We start from the raw sequence: 7233 nt of genomic DNA on the forward strand, positions 1-7233 counted from the left end.
ACCTACATCCTTCTGAATCTGCTTAGTGTATTCATCTCTTGGTCTCCCTCTACGATTTTTACCCTCCACGCTGCCCTCCAATGCTAAATTTGTGATCCCTTGATGCCTCAAAACATGTCCTACCAACCGATCCCTTCTTCTAGTCAAGTTGTGCCACAAACTTCTCTTCTCCCCAATCCTATTCAATACCTCCTCATTAGTTACGTGATCTACCCACCTTATCTTCAGCATTCTTCTGTAGCACCACATTTCGAAAGCTTCTATTCTCTTCTTGTCCAAACTAGTTATCGTCCATGTTTCACTTCCATACATGGCTACACTCCATACAAATACTTTCAGAAACGACTTCCTGACACTTAAATCTATACTCGATGTTAACAAATTTCTCTTCTTCAGAAACGATTTCCTTGCCATTGCCAGTCTACATTTTATTTCCTCTCTACTTCGACCATCATCAGTTATTTTACTCCCTAAATAGCAAAACTCCTTTACTACTTTAAGTGTCTCATTTCCTAATCTAATTCGCTCAGCATCACCCGATTTAATTTGACTACATTCCATTATCCTTGTTTTGCTTTTGTTGATGTTCATCTTATATCCTCCTTTCAAGACACTGTTCATTCCGTTCAACTGCTCTTCCAAGTCCTTTGCTGTGTCTGACAGAATTACAATGTCATCGGCGAACCTCAAAGTTTTTGATGTGTTGGTAAATGTGCCAACACCTTGTAGATAGAGGAGGCCGAAATCTAACGCAGACGGGCGTGAATTCTGGAACAGGATAAGTAGTGAATTCTAATAAGAAAAGTATGCAGCTCCACGAATACTTATCTTTTAATTCTTGTTGTATACATCATTCTTGATGAGACATTTCATACGATAATTATCAAACTCTGTAAGGCTAATGGCGCCTTGCTAGGTCGTAGCCATGGACTTAGCTGAAGGCTATTCTAACTGTCTCTCGGCAAATGAGAGAAGGCTTCGTCAGTGTAGTCGCTAGCAAAGTCGTCGTACAACTGGGGCAAGTGCTATCCCGTATCTCGAGACCTGCCTTGTGGCGGCGCTCGGTCTGCGATCACACAGTGGCGACACGCGGGTCCGACATGTACTAATGGACCGCGGCCGATTTAAAACTATCACCTAGCAAGTGTGGTGTCTGGCGGTGACACCACAGTTTTTACTTCTTCTCCATGAATTTTAATACCTACTCCGATTTTTTCTTTTGTTTCTTTTACTGCTTGCTCAATATACAGATTGAATAACATCGGGGACAGGCTACAACCCTGTCTCACTCCTTTCCCAACCACTGCTTCCCTTTCATGCCCCTCGACTCTTATAACTGCCATCTGGTTTCTGTACAAATTGTAAATAGCCTTTCGCTCCCTGTATTTTACTCCTGCCACCTTCAGAATTTGAAAGAGAGTATTCCAGTTAACATTGTCAAAAGCTTTCTCTAAGTCTACAAATGCTAGAAAGTATTAATATTTGCAAAGTTCATTTTATTAGTATTATTATGGAATTGCAGACATAAATGTAACTGCAGTAGGCAACATGGTTTAGGTTTGCTTCGTAATATACATGAATTTTTAATTAAATTTATTTCTGTTAAGTAAATTCTTAAGCAAACTGAAGGCAGTTCATGTCAATGAAATTATTTATCGTGAGTACAAATCCTTACGCTAAATAGGTGGTTATATCGCCTCTTTCTTCGCAACTATTAATTTATCGGACAGTAACAGTTATAGTTTCATGCTACTTCTGGTTAAATTTGAGCTAGTCGCGAGTTTCGATAACGTAATTAAACCATTACAAGCGAAACTGTAACCATTTGTACTAATATTTTTGCCTGCGTGCGTGCAGAATATATGCGGCGCCTACAGTGTATTCAGTATCCTTTACTTTTGCCAAACAATCCTGACCACATCTTACATCAAAATCAAAACAACTTGAAACAAAAGAAGAGCGAGAGACGAAATAAAGCCCAGAGGACCAACCGCAGCTGAACTAAGACCAGGCGGATCCCATGTACTGACGGACAGCGATCGTCGAGCCTTACGAAAAGTGGTTGTCAAAGATCTCGTGAGATTAGCGGAAGAAATCGCTCGCCAGTTCCAAAGTGCTACCGGCATTCCAGCTAGCACAGTGACTGTGTGTGGGGAAATACACTGAAGAGCCAGAGAAACTGCTACACCTGCCTAATATCGTGTAGGGCCCCCGCGAACACGCACAAGTGCAGCAACACGACGTGCCATGGACTCCACTAATGTCTGAAGTAGTGCTTGAGGGAGCTGACACCGTGAATCCTGCAGGGCTGTCCATAATTCCGTAAGCGTGCGAGTGGTAGAGATCTGGACCACCACCTCTGAGGGTCTCGCTGTATGGTGGTACAACACGCAATGTGTGGTTTTCACGAGCAATAAAAAGGGCGGAAATGATGTTTATGTTGATCTCCATTCCAATTATCTGTACAAGCTCCGGAACTCTCGGAAACGAGATGATGCACAACTTTTTCTGATGTGTGTATTTCTCTCCCCGCTTTCTGTGATTTGGTTCAAATGGCTCTGAGCACTATGGGACTTAACTGCTGTGGTCATCAGTCCCCTAGAACTTAGAACTACTTAAACCTAACCAACCTAAGGACATCACACACATCCATGCCCGAGGCAGGATTCGAACCTGCGACCGTAGCGCGCTCGGCCACCTCGGCCGGCTTCTGTGATTTCTTCCTGTTTTCATCCTTACCTCCTTTACATCGTTATTGCCCACTTTCATACTTTCCGACCATCCCTCTTTCCGCTGTTCCAAGTTTGCTCCATTTCACATTTCTTTCAGTTCTTTTTTACAACCTTTAGGACCTTGTTTCTTCCCTCCCTTCGCCCTGTCATCCATTCCTCTATGTCTTCCTTCTTTCATCCCTCCCTCCTTTCCATGTATCCTCCCTTCATTATTTCGTCTTCGATTTTATTATATCTTCCTTTCCTTACTTCCTGTTTTGCTCACTCCATCCTTTTTCCACTTCCTGTCGCCCACACTATCCTCCTTTATCCCTTCCTGTCCATCAACCATCCTCTCTGTCATAACTCCTGTGTTCTTCTTTCTTATTTTGTTCCCTTTCTCCTTTCTTTCCTTATTTTGCAAAACCAACTCCCATTCAGTGAGACCTCGCTTCCCATTCAAGCGATACAGCGATGTTACGGTACTATGAGAAAAATAATACTTCATTTTATTGGCGTCCTGTTCGTGGAAATGACAGAAAAAAACAAAGTTTGTGTGTAGTTTTAAATCAGAATTCAGGCGTCTTAATTTGTTCTGGTAAGATCTCGAATCCTCTTACTGATTCAATTTTAGTTTTCAAATTTAAATTACAAACATATTTTCAAGCAATATTTACACATAAAAGGATTCGTTACAGATATTATTAATAAAATAATGGATTGATGTTATACATATTTTTAAAACACTAATATGATTCAGTAATGTTAAATAAAAGTTACTAATAATTGGTCTTAGTACATTAAAAACAAAAATGTCACTTTGTTGTAGTCATGGTTTTGGGGCCTTCTTCTATACACATCTTGTAAAAGATACAGGGTGTTTCAAAAATGACCGGTATATTTGGAATGGCAATAAAAACTAAACGAGCAGCGATAGAAATACACCGTTTGTTGCAATATGCTTGGGACAACAGTACATTTTCAGGCGGACAGACTTTCGAAATTACAGTAGTTACAATTTTCAACAACAGATGGCGCTGCAAGTGATGTGAAAGATATTGAAGACAACGCAGTCTGTGGGTGCGCCATTCTGTACGTCGTCTTTCTGCTGTAAGCGTGTGCTGTTCACAACGTGCAAGTGTGCTGTAGACAACATGGTTTATTCCTTAGAACAGAGGATTTTTCTGGTGTTGGAATTCCACCGCCTAGAACACAGTGTTGTTGCAACAAGACGAAGTTTTCAACGGAGGTTTAATGTAACCAAAGGACCGAAAAGCGATACAATAAAGGAGCTGTTTGAAAAATTTCAACGGACTGGGAACGTGACGGATGAACGTGCTGGAAAGGTAGGGCGACCGCGTACGGCAACCACAGAGGGCAACGCGCAGCTAGTGCAGCAGGTGATTCGACAGCGGCCTCGGGTTTCCGTTCGCCGTGTTGCAGCTGCGGTCCAAATGACGCCAACGTCCACGTATCGTCTCATGTGCCAGAGTTTACACTTCTATCCATACAAAATTCAAACGCGGCAACCCCTCAGCGCCGCTACCATTGCTGCACGAGAGACATTCGCTAACGATATAGTGCACAGGATTGATGACGGCGATATGCATGTGGGCAGCATTTGGTTTACTGACGAAGCTTATTTTTACCTGGACGGCTTCGTCAATAAACAAAACTGGCGCATATGGGGAACCGAAAAGCCCCATGTTGCAGTCCTATCGTCCCTGCATCCTCAAAAAGTACTGGTCTAGGCCGCCATTTCTTCCAAAGGAATCATTGGCCCATTTTTCAGATCCGAAACGATTACTGCATCACTCTATCTGGACATTCTTCGTGAATTTGTGGCGGTACAAACTGCCTTAGACGACACTGCGAACACCTCGTGGTTTATGCAAGATGGTGCTCGGCCACATCGCACGGCCGACGTCTTTAATTTCCTGAATGAATATTTCGATGATCGTGTGATTGCTTTGGGCTATCCGAAACATACAGGAGGCGGCGTGGATTGGCCTCCCTATTCGTCAGACATGAACCCCTGTGACTTCTTTCTGTGGGGACACTTGAAAGACCAGGTGTACCGCCAGAATCCAGAAACAATTGAACAGCTGAAGCAGTACATCTCATCTGCATGTGAAGCCATTCCGCCAGACACGTTGTCAAAGGTTTCGGGTCATTTCATTCAGAGACTACGCCATATTATTGCTACGCATGGTGGATATGTGGAAAATATCGTACTATAGAGTTTCCCAGACCGCAGCGCCATCTGTTGTTGAAAATTGTAACTACTGTAATTTCGAAAGTTTGTCCGCCTGAAAATGTACTGTTGTCCCAAGCATTTTGCAACAAACGGTGTATTTCTATCGCTGCTCGGTTAGTTTTTATTGCCGTTTCAAATATACCGGTCATTTTTGAAACACCCTGTATCTTGTTTGCCGCTCTTTTGTTTCATTTGCTGATGATGCATCAGAGAGTTCACATTATTCCATAGTAACATCTGACAGCAGACACAGCTGAGATGCTAACATAGGGCTTGTATTTGATGTTAACTGATCCTGCTTGGTTTGCATTCGTTCATTATAAATTTCGTACACCTGCCATTATTTGTTCACTGTGGCTCCCTGTATGACACTAATGTTCGTGTCCGGCACACATGAGTAGATAGGCAATGTACCTTCTGCAACACTTTGAGGACGTATATACGCAGCGTGGACGCTTACGCTACCGCGCCGTACCCATCTGAGTCATCACGCTTTGGCAGTTGTCCTAGGTCAGGCAGCCAGCCGGATGAGTCGGTTACATACACACACACACACACACACACACACACACACACGTAAACACGTGTGAATCAGCATATTCTGCGCGTTGTAACTGAGCAATGGCTGTGATTATTCTCTTTTTTCTTCAAATTAATCTAGCTGTTGTGTGAATTGCTGGATCCGAGCCATTTTACAAAAGCTTTGTTTCCTTTTTTGCATATGATAAGATACCTGCACTTGTGTCAGAGCTTGGTAGGAGGCATAGTACTCCGAGCGAGTTCTCTTACAAAAAAGAAAATAGCAACGTGAATTAGAAGTCTGTGTATATAGAGAGGATCCAGGAAGTTACGCGAACTGGAAGGCCTGCAAGTCTTTTTTGCATGAGACATGAATGGAGAAGCTCTGTTTTAAAATATCTCTCTGCGTGGAGTCAATGCACTTACCAGATGTTGTTACGTAAGCCGGCCGCAGTGGCCGAGCGGTTCTAGGCGCTACAGTCTGGAACCGCTCGACCGCTACGGTCGCAGGTTCGAATCCTGCCTCGGGCATGGATTTGTATGATGTCCTTAGGTTAGTTAGGTTTAAGTAGTTCTACGTTCTAGGGGACTGATGACCTCAGAATTTAAGTCCCATAGTGCTCAGAGCCATTTGAACTATTTTTTGTTGTTACGTGAACAGCTGACAAATCTTAACGTAGAATACACTGGAGAGGATTTTTAAATTTGTTGCTCCTGCCTGCTTTGTCCAGATGATGTTACGTATGCAGCTACCAAGCTAAAAATGATTTAACACCGAATTCACTGAGGAGGGTTTCTAAATTTGTTCTTGTTGTTGTTGTTTTGAGCCGACATTGTAACGAAATATCATAAACAGGGACAGCTGGAGGTCATCATCATCATCATCATCATCATCATCTTCTTCTTCTTCTTCTTCTTGATATACTGTCTGGCAAGCGTATGAGACAGGCGTGGTTAACGTCATATCCCCATCTCTCTCTCTCTCTCTCTCTCTCTCTATGCAAAAATTTTTTGCACTCATATGATCAGTATAAAGTAGAAGAAAACGTAAGTAGAAAATATATAACTCACAGCTTGTATTAACTGTCATACATGTTTTGTCTATTGATTATTTACTGTAACTCAAAAGAACAGGGATGCTTCATTGTTACAGAACTTGAAGAAGTTGGGCGAGGGCGGGAGTTCGAAACAAACTCAGCGAGGCTCGTCACTAGAACCAGGTGACAAATACCCAGTCTTGAGTGCGAGACGAACAACAACTAAGTCTGGAGCAGCAGTTCTCATTTACTTGGAAGACGTTAAGGTTTACCTTCTGTCACGATTTTATGCCCTCACGGAAAAAGAACTGGGACTCCTGAAGTCTGGCCACGTCGTATGGTCTACCGTGGTAGGCAAAATAGCATGGATGTGATAGATTTTGAGAATGCCCTCTAATTACTAACATATGTTGTTTTAATTTTATGAATATTGTGGCACTAACAATGTCCATTCCAATTCGCAAAATATCTAAACGTGCAGAGATTAAGGAAATTTGATTTACATTGGCTAAAAGAAGAGGATAAATGTCGGTTAGAATTTATGTCTGCGTCACATTAGTATCCTCAATCAGATTACTAGGTTTTAGTGATAATACAAATGCATATTCTGAAGTAAACGCTAAAATTGTACAATTGCTGAAGAAAGAGGTTTTCAAAGAAGATGAACATTTTGTTGCATTTGAAGTGTATGATTAATATGAATGTTTAT

This window comes from Schistocerca piceifrons, chromosome 9 (assembly GCF_021461385.2).
Source record: "Schistocerca piceifrons isolate TAMUIC-IGC-003096 chromosome 9, iqSchPice1.1, whole genome shotgun sequence".
Classification (NCBI taxonomy): Eukaryota; Metazoa; Arthropoda; class Insecta; order Orthoptera; family Acrididae; genus Schistocerca; species Schistocerca piceifrons.